Here is an 8,533-nt window from a genome sequence, read left to right on the forward strand (position 1 = left end):
GACCACAATACTGGTATCCATGAAACCACCAATACTTAATATATGCACAGCTCTGTAGATGCACTGATATGTAACGCACAAGAATCTTAGACATTTCAGCTTCACCTAAATACCAACAGAAGATACCTGCATTTGAAGAGCGAAGTTCATTACTACATTAGACTGTGATGTCACAGGCCTAAACATATTGTTCAAGGGTAGAAAGCATAAAGAGTGTATACGTGCAAACATCAGCCCATACCAGAATTCAGTTTGTGTTTGTGGCAAACCCATTTATTTCCATACATCCATTCATTCATTTTTCTAACTGCTTATCTGAATCATGATCATGAGTAATGACGGCCAGCAATAACTCACAGCTGTGGGAGAGTAAACTTTGTAGATTCCATCAAAACTCCTCTAACTATATTTTTTCCCATGGACCATGTTTACTAAGAAAGTCTTTCCGGGCTAGATCATGGATAAGGGAAGGCTGGGAAACAATATAAGCTATTATCGACAATAAGATGGTATGCACAGACACAGCAGTGCTAACAATGTCCGTGCAGACATGCAACAACAACTGCTGGTGAACAGCATAAAATCAAGAACTTTTAGCATATGAAGAAATAAATTAAAAGTATTGGTTGAAAGAATGCTGGCCTCTTGATGGCACCAGATAAAAAGGAAGCTTTTATAAAAGGTGTGAAAAACGATCCTGAAAAAAGGGAGGGGGGAGATCACAGCTGCTCAAGGGTCAAGGCACAAAAGCCATTACTATGATTTTAGGAGGTGTCAAAATGATTATGTAGTTTTTAACAGCTTCATAAATCAGCCAGTTTAACATATATGAATCCACAGGGATGTATGTATGTAGTCCTTTATTTAGAAATCAAGTATCCTTCTAGTTTAGATCCACCAGAGAGGACAGGGATGTAGTCTAACAGCAACCTCTGAGCTCCTGTTTGCTGAACATGTTTAGCTGAGTGGATTAAAATGATGGTAGTTGTGTGTTCTCAACTGATGTAAATGTAAATGTTAGGCTAACAGACTGAGGTGATGTTAGCGAGGTGTGACGATGCACACTGGGTTGGTGAGCACTGAGACACCCAGCTGCCAAACCGCAGAAGTAGATAGTTAAAAGTGGAGCTTGTCTAGACCAACAAAAAATCCTTTTAAAACCTTTAAGAACTTTAAAGCTTATTAAAATATTTTAAGCTTCTTTTGTCTACGTTTTTTCAGTGTGTAATTTCCCAATCAAGTTTGTCCACTTTTTTTGCACAATATCGATTATACAAATATCTTATTAGTTTCAGCTATCACTTAAGTGCTCAATGCAATCCACGTACTATAATGTACTAATAATGTACTAATAATGTAATATTTACATGGTGATGACATTCTAATATCTTTGCAGATGTGTGTACTTTTTTCAAAACTGTATACTTAAAAATAAAATAATTAAATTCAGATATACTCATATCAGCCTTCCACTCACACAGTAATTCTCACACCAACTCTCGCACGTCTGTGGTGCTTAAAGTTAATATCTACAAGGATAGCGCGTTTAATCTGTTGGGCTGTGTGGTAAAATTCCATCATGAAAAAGAAAAATGCACAAACAGGACAAAATCATCCACAGAACCACCTATTAAAACCTCTAATTCTGACAAACATGTACATAATTAGAAGTGAATGTACGGCATGCCTGAGAGTTTGCATGTTAAAATTTTCCTGGTAAGTAATAAAATCATTGCTCTCTCGTCCAGAGAAACCAAAGCTGTGTTGATGACGTGGAGCTCTTACGGGCTGCTGCCAGTGTCAGTGTCAGCCATTGATTTTCCCTGTACAGGAGACAGTGGTTTCGTTTGGAAATGCACATGTCTGCTAATTGAAGCAGGCAGTGTTTGCGGCTGGTGTTTATGTCTGTGTCAGCAAGGACTTTAATTTTACAACCTACAACCACAAGAAGCCCCACAGATCCACAGATGCTTAGAAGGCTGTAGAGAGGCAACTTTTAGCTTGCAGTCAATCGACTGATCGTGTTAACCTGTATTCAGAGCACTGACACGGTCTCTGTTTTTTTCCACTTGAGCATGTTTTCTTCCACAGTGGGTGACTAGTGCATAGACTGCACATAGATGATGTGAGATGCCGGAAATAAGGAGGACTTCCTGTTTACATTGTCGTGCTTAAAAAAGAACCTTCTTAGTATATTGTGTTTGTTATCCTGCTGGACATGAGAAAGTTGTTACCACAGTCATTTTAGAATAAAGCTAGAGCCACAAGGCTGTTAGCTTAAACACTGAAACAGAGGGACATAACAGAATCTTCCCTCAGCAAGGAAATAACTCAACAGTGCATAACTCCTCCTGAAATTAAGATTACTGCTACTTCAAGTTTTACTTTTTCAAGTTCCATATTTTTATTCCTGGACTCGCATGGCTCACAGTTCAACAGAAATCGTATTTATTTTATGCCAGGTCTTGTTTCAGCTCACCGTCCTTCCCCTTGCCTTTGATCTTTCTTCTGATTGGCTGCTCCTCTCAAAACACAAACACGAGACATCTCACTGATATCACATAGAGATGAGTAGGAGGCTGTTGGAAGCTGATTGTTTAAGCCTGAGCATTTGGATTTGCTTACATGGACTACTTGTACATACAATGATGTCATCACTTGGACATTAGACATGTTTAATGTGTGCATTTACCTTTCCTGTAGGAAAAGCATAAAACATGCTCTACAAACTTTGTAAAAGCTGTTTTCCTGTTTCATTTGTTAAAATTGTTTTATTTTTCAGCTCCTGTTGTCTCTAAACTAACTTTCTTTCTCATCAGAAATATATGACGGTAGTAACGGGTAACGAGAATCCATGATCCACATTTCCCCAAATCTTTTAATGCTATATGGAAAAATGTTGCAGATTGACAACTGCACACTGTTAGTATATGTCTCTCATTCCAGCAATAATACAATTTTTTTTAAATAATATCAGTAAATAAATTAATGAAGTTATGATGCTTTCTGACGGATAGTGCGTGATTTTTTTATTATTTCTGTCAGCAGACAGTGATTTCCGGTTTCTATCCAGTGAAAACTGTTCAGTCCTGTTATGTGAGGAGTATAATCTGAATTAAAGATAATAGTTATAATGACCCACAGATCCCAGCCACACAGCATCACCAGTGTCCTCAAGCACCACTCGATTTCATGACAGCAACCATTCAAAATACTTTCAATCTTCCAAAACCAGGAAGAAAAAGCCCACAAGGTTTCCCTTTTTTCCCACTCAGCCACAGTGTGGTGCGCGAGGAAACCACAGATCAGGACTGCTTCATCTTTTCAAACCCAAAGAGTAAAATATATTTATAAGTGAGAGTAAATAAAATACTGATTTCTAAGTAATTTATCTACTCTTACATGAAGACAGAAATAAATCTGCCCATTTTATTGTTATTATTCTGTTTTGACTCCTACACTCACTTCAGGTTAACACATTATACCTTTCATTTAAAAAAAAAAAAGTAATTCGCTTGTTATTCCCATTCTGTATGTGTGATCTTTTAGTTTTATATCCACTCATGTCTTCCTGTTAACTACTACTTGGACCCTGTGACAGTTTGTTAGGATGTTTCCAGATGCTGGAATGTGCAAGGACGTCCCACGAGCTGTTTGCTACTGTTGAGTGTTTTTCCTGCAGAAATCTCTGGGCTCTATGAGACACCAAGGGAAGAAAACAAAGAGGCAGAATTAGGCTGTGGTGTTCCCACAAAGTGACGTAAACCAGAATGGGTCAAGGTCACCAGAGGCCAACTATTCAGGAACTATGGTTCATGCTTCTGATGGCTACACAAAGATTTTGCAGTGGAGTAACTCGTTACATGGGATGAGGCCATCTGTTTTGTGTTAACGTCCCTGTGTGTGTGTGCGTGCGCGTGTGTGTGTGTGTGTGTGTGTGTGTGTGTGTGTGTGTGTGTGTGTGTGTGTGGGTGCATACTCTGTAGGTTGCTGCTGTTGTTGTTTTGTCATTCCATCAAAAGATACAAGAACAGTGACAAAGGATGTAAATATGATATTACTTTGTGGTCATCTGATTGTAGGAAACACGGACAGGCTGAGAGCTGTAATATTGGACATTTCTGTCATTAGACAGGCTTAAAATGTGTTTTACATAAAAAATATTCCCTTCACAGATGTGCATACAGGCTAACATGACTTGAAGTTATGGATAAATAAATAAGCAGTGGACTGTTCTGGGGGGGGGGGTCAGTTTATACTCTGTAATGAAAAAATGTCAAACAGAAATAAATAAAAGAAAATGAATGGTTCATATTTCACATTTTGCTTTAATTTTCAGAGATGTTAACTGATAATTACCATCCATTTCTTATCCGATATGATCATCTTAAATACGTTTTATTGTGTTCAGGTCCTTTGACGCAGAGTTTTGAGTAGACCGTAAGTATATCTGTTAAACTTTAAGCCTTTATTTTCAAAGTAAGTGAAGTAAGGTCGAGTAAAGGTTCCCAGGACAATATGAGCTAAGGACATTTGCCGAAAAGGAAAAATTGCATATTTTTTTAGGAACACAAAAAGTGTATTTTTAAACAGCATGTTTTGGTTTACATAGTTTAGTCCCCCCCCTGTCCACGTAGCTCCATCAAATCCTAACCCTAAGCCTTTTTAATGGAAATACTAAATTAACACTATCAACATATTGGAATTAAAACTGCCTATCCCTAGCCTGGTAGAGGAGTTTAAATGTGCAAAAGTGAGGCTTGAGATGTCATTCACGGACTTCTGGGACCCCATAGTGAGAGTCACTGCTCCCACCCTAGCAATGGGGAGGAAGTGGACCTCAGCCACATCTGTGCTACAGGCCAAATCTGCTCTTCGGCATTGTGACGTGATGGGTCATGTCCAACGGGGCAGAGGAGGATTTGGTCTTGGAGCAGTAACGCCTCTGTGGCAACAGGCATCTGTAACCGAACGTGGAGGAGGTGGGAAGACAGGAGGAAGCAGCCAGACATGCTAGAGCCGTAGCACTGGCCAAGCAGGGTCGCTGGATGAATTGGGAGAGTGTTGAAAAGAGGAAACTCTCATCGAGTGAAATCTGGGGAATGGAGTCTAATAGACTAAGTTTCATCATCCGAGCGATATGTGATGTGCTACCTTCCCCAATAAATCTGCAGATGTGGTTCGAAAGGACCCAGCCTGCCCCATGTGTATAGTCCCAGCCACACTCAAGCATGTCTTGGTTGGTAGTAGGACTAGCCTTAGTCAGGGCAGATACACACAGAGACACAACCAGGTCCTCAGGTGTCTAGCCGAGAAAGTTGAGCGCAAAAGAAAATCCATTAACGCTCAACCTTTGACGAACCAAGAGGAACGTCAGTTTTCATCAACATTTGTCCGGGAAGAAGACAAACCTGGGCCCACTGAAGGTTGCCAGGGATTGGCAGATGCAAGTGGACTTGGATCAGAGGCTAATTTTTCCCACAGAGATCGTAACAACTACTCTGCGACCTTTGGTCTAACTCCCAAAAACTTGTGTATGTCATTGAGCTGACGGTATCGTGGGAGGAAGCAATTGAGGAAGCATTTGAGCGTAAGAAGCTGCGGTATGCCAACTTGGCATGTAATGAAAGTGTTTACTTTCTTTACTAGTAAAAAAGAAAATGGAAACACACTTATTAATCATTGTCTTTCCACAGTTTAACGTGTCAGATCTGCATTTTGTTAGCAGAAAACTTTGTAGATACTTTGAGTTTCAAGAAATCCTGAAGTATAACACATCAGTATTAGTTTTATAATACTCTGTCTCAGGATGATGCTATAAAACTAGTTTGGACATATGCTACTTTAACACTGAGCTAGTCTAGTACTAATTTTGCCTAAAGAGACAGATGTTATTACTCCCAACATTAGCTTCTCTTTGATGTCTCCCTTTTGAACTGAGTCTTAAATCTTTTGTCTCACATCCAAAGTCCTGAAAGATCAGGACCCATTATGTCTTAAAAATCTCATAGTACTATAATACTATAATATCTAAACAAAGCACTTTGCTCTGAAACCACAGCTTTAACACCACAGGCTTACTTGCTGTTCTTAGAGTTTCTGAAAGCAGACTGGGAGGGAAGTGCAGTTGGGGCCCTTTCCATAGAACCAGCTCATAGTTTGGATTCAGGAGAAAGTTTTTTTTTAAGATTAGTCTTGAAATTTTCCTTGTTGATCAAGTTCATGGTTAGGGATGGATTAGGTGACTCTGAATCATCTATTAGTTAAGCTGCAATGGGTTCAGGCTGCTGGGTGTCTACATGTGAGACAATGAGAAACTATCCCTATTCTAATGTGTTTTTTTCCACAAACTTTCTTCCCCTTAACCAGTCATGGCAGGTGCCTCAAATATTTTATAGTCTTTACCTTACATACTTTAAGCACCTTGAACTGTTAAATGGTGAAATATAATTAGAAGTGAAATTAACTACTTCACTTTTCCTGTGAGACCTAATAACCAAAGTATAATGTAGGAGTTGCATGACTACACTATTAAAAACAAGTCATAACCACACTGATATTTCTTCTATATCATGAATGTGTGGGCCTATGAGGAGCAGTGATCTTAGGAGACCTTCCAATAATCCATGATAGTTAACAACACACACACACACACACACACACACACACACACACACACACACACACACACACACACACACACACACACACATAAAATATAAAGACAAATTAACTGTGCTTATACTGTGGATCCATATTAGCACTTGACTACATATCGTCACGTGTATACCAGTGATCCTAGGGTATCACTCTCAGTGCCCATTTAATTTGGGATTCAAATGAAATGTAAAAACACTCAAATTTGTCTCAGACTGCTGCCTATCTTCATGGAGAAATAGGCTGTCAGCTCCTTGGCCTACAACCTACTCTGTTTGCTCACAGATCAAAGGGATATTTCTGGAGGGGGGAGTCAGAAAATAGGGAACAAGTGCACGGAAGCCTGGGGTGTTGCCTTGCTACATGCCTGCATGGACCCCAAACCAATTAGGCTTTAATTGAGTGTCAGAGTGAAAAAAGGGGGCCATTCAGCCGAGCCTCTTTCACCCTGTTAGCTAGAGACAAGCATGCTTTGTGACACACATTCTGACTGATGTGGAGGCATTTCGTTTATTCGACCCACTTATACAGACAAAGCTGGGTGAAAAGGCTGCCCCAGGTCACTTTCAAAATCTCATGTGCATCTCACGTTTTCACCTACAAACAAGTGGACAAAAAGGTTTTGCAAAAGATTGGGGGAAATTTGGTTGAATGTCTGTGCGTGCCCTGTGAATATGTAGGGTAACGGTTGTTTTCCACTTTTTCAAAGAAGCAGAATAATGGATCACAATGACAATGAGGATGAGCTGCTGGATGATATCCATCACTTTGACATTTTGGAAGGTTATGATCACGAAAGTCCTGGAATCTAGATGTGCGGTCTGCAACCAGCAGAGCTTTAATTACTAGGAATATGGGCTATTTAACCGAATTTAAATTACTCTCGGGAGGGGTTGTTTTGGAAGGGGGGCATGGGGAGCATGTTTGTGAGAAGGGGGAAAGGCTAGACAGCCATGTGGCCTCAGTGGACTTGCAATGTGGCTGAACTTTGGCCATTTATAGTTTGGTCAGTGTATAGCAGTCTCAAGTGGGATTACATGCATATTTGACCATGTTATTTTCTGGGACTTTTAAAATGTTCATCCCCACCCACAGAAGATATTACAACAGTTTTTTAGTAAACGTAGTACTGCTTTTCAGTAATGTGGTGTAAAATGAGGGAAAATACAAGAAGTTTCTCTTTGAACTAGAATGTGCAAAATAAATATTTATGTACGCAATGCATTGGCGATCCGGCACCTCTGGAAACTCTAAAGCGAAGATAAAATTCTTGAGGAATAAATAATATTGGTCTCTAGTTCATCTGTAACACCTGCCCTATTGTATCAAGGCTCTTGAAGTTGTATACAGTACCTAGGATAGATCACTGGTAAAATTCTTGCTCTGAAATATCGCAGGTGTTTGACGAGATAGCAAAGGGCAGCAAACAGCTTGGAGGGCAGCACGGCTTCTGTCCACATGCTTTCTTCCTTACTCTGCTTTCCCTTGTTTGCTCTGCTCTGCTCACCTGTTGTTACACATATTGTTACCACATTTGTTTGATGTTTCCTTGTCGATCCTCACGAATGTTGATACCGCTGACTTTATACCATCGAGCTCTCTCTGGAGATTACAGCAAGGGAAAGAAAGACATTCCTAAAACTCCAAATCTTTTCAGCATGCAGTGCAGCGGTCTCTCGCAACCAAACCAACTTTTCTTTATTTATAGAGATAATATCCAATGCAAAGCACACACACAGCTCTAAACCAGCAGATTTGCCTCATTTCAGTTGTTATCTTCTTATTTTTTTGGTGAACTTGTCACATTTTGACCTTTAACCCAGATGTTAAGACCTTCAAAGCCAACTTGGGCAAACATCAGTGGATAAAGCCTGTC

The sequence above is a fragment of the Haplochromis burtoni genome, unplaced genomic scaffold (assembly GCF_018398535.1).
Source record: "Haplochromis burtoni strain Fernald_Lab_line unplaced genomic scaffold, NCSU_Asbu1 Contig_423, whole genome shotgun sequence".
Lineage (NCBI taxonomy): Eukaryota > Metazoa > Chordata > Actinopteri > Cichliformes > Cichlidae > Haplochromis > Haplochromis burtoni.